This window comes from Notechis scutatus, chromosome 11, assembly GCF_049901735.1.
Source record: "Notechis scutatus isolate UNSWTSFEM ecotype Mainland chromosome 11, rNotScu1.2, whole genome shotgun sequence".
Classification (NCBI taxonomy): domain Eukaryota; kingdom Metazoa; phylum Chordata; class Lepidosauria; order Squamata; family Elapidae; genus Notechis; species Notechis scutatus.
The window spans coordinates 4,017,443-4,029,564 of record NC_142019.1 but is presented as its reverse complement, the minus strand read 5'-3'; the positions used below and the strand labels follow the sequence as shown (position 1 = coordinate 4,029,564).

Sequence of the window (12,122 nt, the reverse complement as noted above, 5' to 3'; positions counted from 1 at the left end):
CAAAATAAACTTACTGGAAGGGGAAACAACTCCACACAGCAGAGAGATGGCAGCAAAAGTTAAAAACAGGGGGAGATTTTCCTCCTTCATCTTTTGTCAATGTCATTCTTAAAAGGTTGCTTTAAACAGGCCAGATTTCTCAGAAGCTTAACAAAACAGCAGGAATTTAGAGAAGCAATAGGTAGCCAACAAAACCCCACTGAACCACCAGGGAAGGGTCTTGCTTTATGCTTCCCATCTTATGGAACCTGCCAAAGTTGATCCCACACAAGATGGATTCTTGCTGCAGCTCTGCCAACCCAGGTAATGGTGTCACTTTGCTTGAGGCATCACTTGAGGCTGAAGCTTGGAAGATCAGCCCACCAAGTCCAGCTTCTGTGAGTGAAGCTTGCTAAATGCCTTTTGCTAGCAAAGGGCTTCAGGCATTTGCAATCAGTTCAAGAAGGTCTCTAGAAAGAGTATAGAGAAGATGATTAGGGGACGGGAGGCTAAATTTTTTTACAAAGAATGGTTGCAGGAATGAGGCATGTCCAGTTCAATGAAAAGAAGGGATGACATGATAGCAGTGTTCCAATATCTCAGGGGCTGCCACAAAGAAGAGGGAGTTGTGGTTAGCCGGCAGCAGGTGCAGACGGTTGAGGAGAGCAAGGACTCAGATGAGGGGCCAGGACCATTAGGGAGTGGACTGCTGCCTTCAGAGATTGTGGGGGCTGGCAGCAGCAATGAGGAGGTTCCCGAGGAGCCTGTGCCAAGTGCGCGTGCATGCAGGATTGCTTGCAAGAAAGAGCAGCTACAACTGCACGGGCGACTCGGGAGTAAGTCTTCAAGGTAATGGCCCCTCCTTCAAGAAGATAAAAGCCAGCTGTGAAGCAAACGTTCTTTGCAGGAAGCAAAGACGTTTTGAAACTCAGCCTCGTGGACATTACACTATCTTAAGTTGGTATTTGAAGACTCTTGTGTTGTGAAATATTTCTTATCTGTGATTCTTGACAGTCTCGTACAGTTTTGGCAAGGTTTGTGCTTATCAAAGTTAATTAGTTTGCAGCAGCCTTTTAACCAGGGATTTGTAAGACTCATTAAAAGGTTTCTGTTCCCTTTGATTATTATTTGTCTTATTGGAAAAGGGTTTGGGTCAGAACAGGAGTCAAGCTAGTCTCCAAAGCACCCGAGGGCAGAACGAGAAGTAATGGATGGGAACTAATCAAGGAGAGAAGCAATCTGGAACCAAGGAGAAATTTCCCAACAGCAAGAACAATTAATAGAAATAGCACTTAGACTTATACACCGCTTTACAGTGCTTTACAGCCCTCTCTAAGCAGTTTACAGAGTCAGCATCTTGCCCCCAACAATCTGGGTCCTCATTTTACCCACCTTGGAAGGATGGAAGGCTGAGTCAACCTTTAGTCTGCTGAGATCCGAACTGCCAAATTGCAGGCAGCTGGCAATCAGCAGAAGTAGCCTGCAGTACTGCATTCTAACTACTGAGCCACCACAGCTCATAACCAATGGAATGACCTGCCTCCAGAAACTGTGGATGCTCCAACACTGGAGATTTTAAAGCAGAAATTGGACAACCATTTTTCTGAAAGGGTGCTTGAGCAGAGGGTTGGATTAGAAGACCTCCAAGGTCCCTTCCACCTTTGTTATTCTGTTATTCTTCTATTCACAAGGGGAGCCCCAAGAGTACAGGGAAATGCAAATCACCGAACAATATTTTAACTAATAGCTGTATCTACATGTCACATTCAGCAGAAGCCATTTTGGAAAGGACAGCCGTTCCAAGAATTTCATAAGCGCCTGCGAAGCTTAAGGCATCAAGGTTGCCTCTTCAAAGGATGTGCCCTGTTTTCTTGAAGGGAAAGAAAAACAGACTTGGTAATGGAATTTCCAAGAAAGTGAACTAAAGTTTTCACGGACCTCCATGATTGGCTAAGTCCCTTTAGGTCTCCTCCAAGCTAAAATTTGGAGAAAGTATAAAAACCAGCTTATGTTTAAAAGAACCAAATAAACTGGATGCTCCTTTCAGGGCATGAAATGACACAACGTGGACAGCTACAAATGTTTGCTCTATTTTAAATTGGAAATGCCTCTCTGGTATCTGTGCCAGGTTTTTTTTAAGTTCGGCCTCTTTAGACCAGGGGAAAGGCCTTTGAAAGGAATTCATTGCCCATTCGTAATGTTTGTTGATGGGGAAGATGGTAATAAGAAAATGAGAAATCCCAAAAAAAAAGTCACTGTTTGCTCTTCCTTAGACGTAGCCAAGGAAAGTTTCTCAGAATGGAAAAAAAGGCCTCACCATTCCCATCACCATCATGAAAGGGGAAGAGAAACAAAGTCAAAGGAAAAGCAAACAAAAGACATAGCTCTGATTGTTCATCATCATGAATTCAGCGCAATGAGGATCTAAATGCCATTCCCTTCACCGGCACAATGTTTGACTTCACACATCCGATCAAGCCATGCAAGCCACAATTGCCTTATTCACACAACATGCTAAGCCAAAACTTTAACCACCCCATTATGTTTGAGTGTGATAGATGAACCACATCAAATGCAGGCCTACAATAGAACAGAGGGTTTGGTAGGCAGAAGATCTGACTCCGGTCCCTGACATTTCTTTGTAAGGCTGAGAAAACCCACTACTTAAAACTATTCTGTTGGTTAAATTTAAGAGCGTTTAGACAAGAGAAGACAAGCATTTCCGTCTGGAGCTGAGGGACCATCCAGATCATCAAAAGAACCATCGTGCCAAGATAATTTTTTGCCCAGTGATGATGTGTGGTTTCCACCAGATTTCTTCTTCCGCCAAAGTAAAATGTTGTAACCTAGTAACTGCAAGAGGGATCTTGGAGTCGCAGTGGACAATCACTTAAAATATGAGCCAGCAGTGTGCTGCAGCTGCCAAAAAGCCAGCATAGTCCTAGACTGCATAAACAGAGGGGTAACATCAAGATCATGTTAAGTGTTAATACCATTTTATAATGCCTTGGTAAGACTACATTTGGAATAACGCATCAAGTTTGGTTTGCCATGATATAAAAAAAGATGTTGAGAATCTGGGAAAGAGTGTAGAGAAGAGCAATAAAGATGATTAGAGGATTGGAGCTAAAACATACGAAGAATGGTTGCTGGAATCAGGTATATCTAGTTTAGTGAAAAGAAGAACTAGTGGTGACAGGGAACAGTCTTCCAATATCTCAGGGGATGCCACAAAGAAGAGAGGGTCAACTTACTCTCCAAAGCATGTAAAGGCCAGACAAAGCATGGACAAGCAATGGGTGGAAACTCATCAAGGAGAGAAGCAACCTAAAACTAAGCAGAAATTTCCTGACAGTGAGAACAATTAATCGGTGGAACAATTTGCTTCCAAAAGTTGTGAATGCTCCAACACTAGAAGTTTTTAATTATTGGACAATCATTTGTTTGAAATGATATGGGGTTTCCTGCCTGAGCAGGGGGTTGGACTAGAAGATCTCCAAGGTCCCTTCCTGCCCTGTTAATCTGTTAATGTCTTTTAAAATTTAAAAAAGGGGCCTGCCTTAACCCCAAACAACAGCATCTAGCTGCAGCATTTCTAAAGCTCCCCAAGAGGTAAAGGTAATTAAAAATAGTAAAAAAAAAACATGATAAAAGTTTTTCACTAAAATATTTTATATGTTTATTTTTTATCTCCTACCTAGAGGTGTGGCTTACTTTGAAAGAAAAAACAAAACAAAATATGGCTCTCTGCGTATTTGGTGTTGCTTAACAAGTGACTCAAAAAAGCAAGCCACAGAACACATAAAATAAGCAGAAAAAGGAAGAAAGTTAATCAACATTACCACTGCACAAGTTTTCCGTCTCCCAAATCAAAGTAATTTTAAAACCTTGCATTGAGCTGGAATTAAATGATACAGAACAGCTTGCCCGTCAGCAGAATATGAATAAAACAGCTACTTCTCATGACTTGGCACAATAAAATAAAATAAAATAAAAAATAGTGATTTGCAGGCCCAAACAAATTAGGCCAAATTTGCATCTGTTTGCTTGTTTCAACTAATGAAAGCAGGGTTCCAGGAAAGACGATTTGCAATCTAACCTTTCATTTTTTTCTTTCTTTCCAGAAATCTCATTCTAATTCCAAGACTGGTACACGTGAGCCAGGAAAAGATCATAAACAAGTAGTGCTAGACAGACACCGGGTCTACCATCAAGCATTACAACCCCCCTAATCTTTTTTTTAAAAAAATCCTGATCAGATCTGGCCAGATCCTTTACCACTGATGAATAAGCAGTTCACAATAGTCCATCAGTCCCCCCGCTAGCATATCCAAGGAGAAAGAAGCATGTAATACAACAGGAGTTATATACAGACTACAAACTAACTCATGGTTTGCTTAGTTTTGGCTTATTCAATTGTCATACAGGTACTCCTCAACTTATAACAGTTCATTTAGCAACCATTCAGGAGATGCTATACCAAGGGTCTTCAAACTTGGCAAGTTTAAGACTTGTGGACTTCAACTCCTAGAATTCCTGAGTTAACATGACTGGAGGAGGAATTCTGAGAGCTGAAGTCCACAAATCTTAAAGCTGTCAAGTTTGAAGACCCCTGCCCTATACCCCTGCCCCTGTCCAATCTTTTCTTAAAAGCCTCCAATGATGGAGCACCCACAACTTCTGAAGGCAAGCCATTCCACTTGGTTAATTGTCCTCGCTGTTATGAAGTTTCTCCTTAATTCCAGGTTGCTTCTCTCCTAGATTAGTTTCCATCCATTGCTTCTTATCTTGCCTTCAGGGGCTTTGGAAAATAGGTTGACCTCCATTTTCTTTGTGGTAGCCCTTAAACATTGGAACACTGTTATCATGTCACCCCAGTCCTTCTTTTCACTAGACTAGAAAAAAGGTAAGAGATCTAGTTTGTTTTCTCTTGGACACAGAGAATATAGATTAACAGAGTTGGAAGGGACCTTGGAGGTCTTCTAGTCCAACCCCCTGCTTAGGCAGGAAACCCTACAGCACTTCAGGCAAATGGTTGTCCAATCTCTTCTTAAAAACTTCCAGTATTGGAGCATTCACAACCTCTGGAGGCAACTTGTTCCACTGATTAATTGTTCTCAGGAAACAGTCCCTTTTCTCACACATATACACACATACACACACTCCCATGTGAGAGTGTACAGAACAGCCTTTGCAATCAGATTCAGGGAGGGAGGCAACATTAGACCCCCAAATTAATTTCTTGAAAAAGATGCCTAATAGCTTTGGGATAAAATTAGACTGCTGGATGACCTTAACATTTCTTTATAGCTAAATTTTACGTTTAGGGACCATAATAATTTTTAGGGCAGGCTGAACCCAATAATTTACTGACATGTAAATTATTTAAGGAAGAGAAGGATATTGAGCAGATGCTAGCCAAACATAAAATTCAAATTCATATTTTAAATCCCCTTAATTCAGTTAGGAATTCTCACATCTAATGAGAAAATCCTGCGGAACGTTAATCATCTATCTGTGGATCTGAAACGTAACAATTGCCAACACCCTGGTTTTTTGTTGCAGGATACTCCCCAACTAATATTTCTAATGCTAACTAGCAGAGCCATGAAGAAACGAGGTCATCAGATGGGGAGAAAATGAAGGTCATTATCCTGATTCTTAAGACAACCTTTGGATGCCTGCAAGATTCAAAGAAGGGGTGAGCTTCAATATCCTAAGATTCTTAAAAATTAAAAGTAGGTTTCCAGAATTCATGATAATAGCACAAAAAGTACTAAGTAAAACTTGCTAAAGTCTCATACACAAAACATCACCATAAAAACTTCCATGGTGTCTCGAGATGAAGAAGTAGTTAAGAAGATACTAGATTGTGCAGAAATGGATAGATTAACGTTGAAAATTAAGCAGAAAGAGGACAGAATATTATCAGACATGGAATTTGTTTTACCAATGTTTGGATAAAAGGGGTGGAGAGTAAGAAGGTAATTTGTATTGTTAAGCAAATTAAATATCCAGACAACACGATGTTTATAAAGCACTAAGAAATGTATTAATAGAAAATCAATATTGAAAAAAAAACTTCCACAGTGGACTGTAAGTAAAGACAGTGTCCTATTGTTTCTTTTATTTTTCTTATATGTATCCATTTCATGTATTCATAACTATATTTATACTTATAGCTATTATCTTGTAAGCGATTGACAAATCAAATAAATAAAATCAAACCATGGAGTTATGCTTTGTCTCCGACAATGATCACCAAGCTTGCTTCAAAAGTAAGTGGTGGGCTCCAAAGAATTGGCCTTAATACTAGAGATATACAGAGTTGCGAGGAGCAAAATACAAAATGTGAGTCAGAACACCTAGAGGCATACATATCTTAAATCAAAGATAACACAATATAGATACTCACACAGAAGCTACCTGCTCAATTTCTGTAGCCCAAAATATGCTACTTCTCTGCAAAACCAACAATTACCTGTGTATATTTTCTGGCACTTATATTCTGCTCCTCTGTGGACAACAAGACAATCCAGATGTCCCAAAGAATTGTCTGGGTGTCCATTGCTGAATTAACAAATCACAGAAAATTGGGATTTTTGTCACCATCACTATGGCTGTCTGTAAACCATAGCCTGATAGGTCCAAGGCCAGGTTAAGCTCTCTTTTCCAGAAAGAAAGCATCAAACACACTCAGTCAATCATGATCACTCTAACTTCTAATTCATGTTCCTCAACCTTGGCAATGAGGAATTCTGGAAGTTGAAGTCCATACATTTTAAAACTGCCAAGGTTGAGAAACTCTTCCCTAGGTGGGTGGGACTTCTTCTCCATCCTTGCTATTTGCTGAACTAGTGGAAGTGGATCAGAACTGGTCCATTTAGCTGGAGAGATTCAAGCTGTTTTTCCTGAAGTAGGATAATGGCAGCCCAAATCTTCTGAAGCATCTTCAAAGATACAGTGGGGTTATGCCAGTTTAGCCTCACAACTATCATACAAAGTTTTTAAAGTTGAAAAAAGGATGAGCAAGTGCTTTTCTACATTACTGTTCTTCACACCTCCACCATAGAGTAATTCTTTTGAGGTCTCTTTTTGCTATTTGCCCAGAATAAACTATCCACAAGAGGGTGTGAAAATCATTCTGTTGGGAAATAATTAAATCAATTCAAATTGTTGATTAATCTGGTCTTTTAAAATTAATTCCTAAAAAAGGTTCCTGCATATTAGACTGTCAAGCCTAATAGATAAGATAATTGTCTTTTTTTTTTTACTGCGAGCACACCAGCCCATATTAAAAATGAAATTCTGTTGCCTGTTCTCAAGAGAAAATGTATCTGTACCCAAACACAGGCACAACACACATATGCACATGCTTATATACATTTTCAATTCTATTGGCATCCATTGGAAAGGCTAATTTGCTAGAAGTTCCTTCAACACAGTTGTTTATACAGTCTTACAATCTAGTGGGATGTGGTGGCTCAGTGGCTAAGACGCTGAGCTGGTCGACCAGAATGGTCAGCAGGTTGGTGGTTCGAATCCCCAGTACCGCGTAACAGAGCGAGTTCCCGTTACTTGTCCCAGCTTCTGCCAACCTAGCAGTTTGAAAGCATGTAAAAAAAAGTGCAAATAGAAAAATAGGGGCCACTTTGGTGGGAAGGTAGCAGCGTTCCATGTGCCTTTGGCTAGTCATGCCAGCCACATGACCACGGAGACGTCTTCGGACAACGCTGGCTCTTCAGCTTTGTAATGGAGATGAGCACCACCCCCTAGAGCTGGAAACGACTAGCATGGATGTGTGAGGGGAGCCTTTATCTTTACTATCTACCTTCTTGTGGATAACTAAATCAAGGATTAGTCATGACCTATTCTTCTCTTGCTATTTGGTTAATTATATCTTGAAAACTATTCTAAGGAACATTAAAGAACTATTGAATATTTAACACACTTTGCCCAAGGCAAGATTCGTAGGACAAGATGAAGCCGTCTTCCTGGAGCCAAGCAGGTCTGGGCAGAACACAGCTCTAGATCTCCAGGGTAGAACCAGGAGTGAACTCGTAATTATCCTCAACTCCCCAGAGGTGTCAGGTTTGCAACAACAACATTGTGCTTTTCTGTCCTACTTGATAAGTATCTCTCCCCATGTGAAATTTGGATGACCTACAAGCAAACAAGTGCATCTTGCTTCCAAGTGCTCCTAGCAGCTTCTAAAAAGGTTGAGCATAGTTTGAAAATGGTGCTAGAGCTTCAGTTGTCTCGTTCCTACTAAGGAGTCGATTCATAAAGCAACCGCATCTTCTTTTTCTTTCTCAGAAGGACTCAAAGTAGCCACATCCCAGGAAAAGAATATCCATTGCTTTATGGAGGACAGAGAGATGCTGTGCTTACAATGAGATTTGAAGGATTTCTCCTAATAATTTTTGAAACATGCACAGCCAATTTTCATAGGCATGTCACTCACACAAAAATCAAACTCTAAAGGTCTTCTAGTCCATTTCCCTACACAAAAATGGTGCTAAATTTTCTGAACATTCAGGATGGGACCTGGATAAAACTGGAGGCCGCAGACTGAAAAAGTCCTACAAAATATTGCAAAATAGAAGAGACCAATATTCAGTATGGATAGATAAGCTGTAACCAGGAGGCCTTATTTTTGCAGAATTGCAAGCCAGCCAGCCATCGTTTAACCTAGAGAACTACATGGAAGCAGCCCAAGATCTGTAGTCTTATATCCTATATTCTGTGTGATTGTAGATTTTGAATACAATATTTTTCCTAATTTTGCTTTTGATCCATAGTTTTCCCAAAATGACCCAATTTTGAACTTACAACCAGCCTTTCAACACAGAAAATGGTACATAATCTAAAAGATAACTAGGCTTCAATCTACATCTTGGCCTTGAATGTAAGAATTAATTTGGCTTGCTGAAAAATGTTGACAATTTTTCAGGTCAACGGGATACTGTTGAGTTAGGTGCTGGACTAGAAATTGGAGATCCAGGTAGACATGCTTCAATTCACCAGATGACATTGGGATGACACTGTCTTCCAATCCAGTCTATTTCAAACAACTGTTTTCATGCAAATGATTTTGGAGAAGAAAATACAATGGATGCTGCCTTGAGTAACTGGGAGAAACTTTGCTACAAACCTAACAAATAAAACCAATCTGGAAAGCATCCAGTCAACACCCAGCCAACCAAGATTGAGACGTAAATTTTGAGATGCAGTCTAGCTAACTCTGGCTTTCTAGGAGCCTTGCATGGATAAGGAAAGCTCACTGAGCATATTCTTTTTATCCTATCCTAAATTCCTAAAACACACATGGGAAATTATAGTATTCCAGAAGAGGATGGTGGCCTCACTAGGACTGACAGTGTGTTAACAGAATGAACTATGTATATTCATGAGTATTTCAGATGTGGCTTTAAACATCAACAAATATGTACTGATTTCTGTACAGGCAGATTGATCACGTATTCGACACTCTTTTTTTCCTCTCTCTCTCTCTTTTTTTTGGATGATCCAGCTCTGTTGTCAAGCTAAGAGCATTCCTGCATTTTTCTTCTGCTTCGGAGTTTTGTTCAGCAAGCACGCATCTGTTCAGCTTACTCAGTATTTTTCCGCTCCTTCTATAATAAATCTGGTTTCTTTTAAAATACTTCCCCTATTTTTGTCTGTTAATATCATTATGTATAGTTTGAGGAGTCAATTCTCTATTTTTGGCACTTTCTTATCTTTATCATAAGGGTTTCTGGAATGACGCCACCTTAATTCTTGCAGCTACCTTCAACCGAGTGTATATTTGTACTTATCATTTCTGTCCATTTGATTAAAAATGCCTAGTTTATTGAAAACAGATTTCCTTTGCCCCATTTTTGCTTATTTTATCAAACCAGATAAAATTCCATTTCCACCAGGTTCCTAGATGTTTCTCTTCTCTTTCTTTAATTTATCTATCTTTCATAGGACATGTCTTTATTTTATTAAGTGAATAATAAAGGCCCAGGACTCTGTCACTCATCTTTTCCCAACCTTGTGTCCTCCAGGAATACACTGTACACCAAAACACATGGAGAACATCAGGCAAGAGAATGCTGAACTAAATGCATCTCAGAAATAGCAATAACAACAGCGAATAAGGCCTTGATTGCTTCTATCACTCCTTCTAGGAGCAAGTTTGAGAGGAAAGTGCCAAGGAAGTGAAGTCAAAATTAGAAAACAGAAGGCATTCTCAGATTATTTGTTTTAAAAGACAAATTGCCCCCAGAAGTATAGAGAGACCAACAAATTCAGTTGTTGACAATGGGTTGGAAAACCAAATTGAAAACTGCAGTAGGGAAAGAAGTTGGGACAGCCTTGGCTTGTCCTGAAGGCAGAACAAGAAGCAATGATGGAAGATCATTAAAGAGAGATCCAACTTAGAAGTAAGGAGAAATTTCCCAACAGTGAGACCAGTGGAACGACTTGCCTTCAGAAGTTGTGGGTACTCCATCACTGGAGGTTTTCAAAAAGGGATTGGATAGCCATTTGTCTGAAATAGTTATAGTGTTTCCTGCTTGAGCAGGGGGTTGGACTAGAAGATCTCCAACGTCCCTTCCGACTCTGTTAAAACTTTTCTGTTAAAACTTGGGAAAATGAAGCACGAGAATGAACAACAATAGTTTTGTGACAACCATGACCTGGATGATTGAGAATCTCCATAGACCTGAAGAACAGCTTGCTTTCAGAAATTGTGGGCGCTCCATCATTGGAGGTTTTTAAAAAGAGACTGAGACAACCACTTCTCTGAGATTGTACTCTGAGGTTCTTCTGCTTGAGCGGGAGGCTGGACTAGAAGATCTCCAAGGTCCCTTCCGGATTCTATTCTATTGTATTCAAATTCTATTCCTATTCCTATTATTCCTCTATTCCTATTCCTCTATTCCTATCCTATCCTATCCTAGACAGATCCCGAGAAGCAAAGTAAAGATGCTGCCACCGGAGCTTCAGTTTGCAGACTCAAGCACAACCTACATTCTAAATAACAGAACGTATCACTGCAGGTTGATCATCCATCCCAACAGTGACTTAAAAAATAACTTAGGAAAGGATCTCTGCTAGAAGCTGATGACTTTCTGAATGTATCAGAAGCTGTGTTTTTAGTCTGAAAGTCTTAAAAGAGCTTAAGGGCTGATTATCAAGGCGAGGTGGGCAGTAAACAAATCTGATCAATAATCTAAGGAAGCACCTATTTAGTTCCATATACATCAGTCTGAGAGCCAAGACAAGCAAGACCCTTTTCAGACCCATAATTCTGACCCATAATTCTCTTCACTAGCAAAACCAGGTCCCCTTTCTGACCCACAGTGCTCCTCTTCAGACCCATAATTCAGCTTTGTTCGAGTATTTTCCTACGTCATTATGTTTGTGCTTTTAAAGTTGTAGCAACGTTTTGGCTGAATCTCATCTGCTATCATCAGGCTTCTGTATAGGCTTCTGCCTGATGATGGCAGATGAGATTCTGCTGAAACGTTGCTACAACTTTAAAAGCACAACGATAATGACGTGGGAAAATACCCGAACAAAGCTGAATACCATACATATAAATACCCACAAAACTTAAGAAAACAAATATATATATAAAATATATATATAAAATATATATATATAATATATATATATATAATATATAATATATATAATATATAATATATAATATATAATATATAATATATATATATAATATATATATATATATATATATATATATATATATATATATATATATATATATATATATATATATATATATATATATATATATATATATTTTTCTTAAGTTTTCGCGGGTACTTACATGTATGGTGTTCGGCTTGGTTCGGGTATTTTCCCACGTCATTGTAGTTCTTTTAAAGTTGTAGCAACGTTTCAGCAGAATCTCATCTGCCATCATCAGGCTTCAAGCCCTTAAGAACCCGACTAATAATAATTAAGCTTTTGTTGAAATCTTGTATTCTAGTCATGTCATATTTTATTTTTATAGCTAACTGCCTTGAGTGCCAGACAGATAGAAGGGCAGGCTGTAAATTGAAACAATAAAGTTAATTAAATGAAGAGGGTTGGGGAGTAGAGAGAATTAAAGCATGGCACTTGGAGAC

At 39.2% G+C, this 12,122-nt stretch overlaps 1 protein-coding gene across 1 annotated transcript in view; it reads left to right on the top strand.

The window, feature by feature from the left end:
* Positions 1-12,122, top strand: part of CTXND1 (cortexin domain containing 1) — a 413,279-nt gene that overhangs the window by 180,223 nt on the left and 220,934 nt on the right. The window lies entirely within an intron of this gene.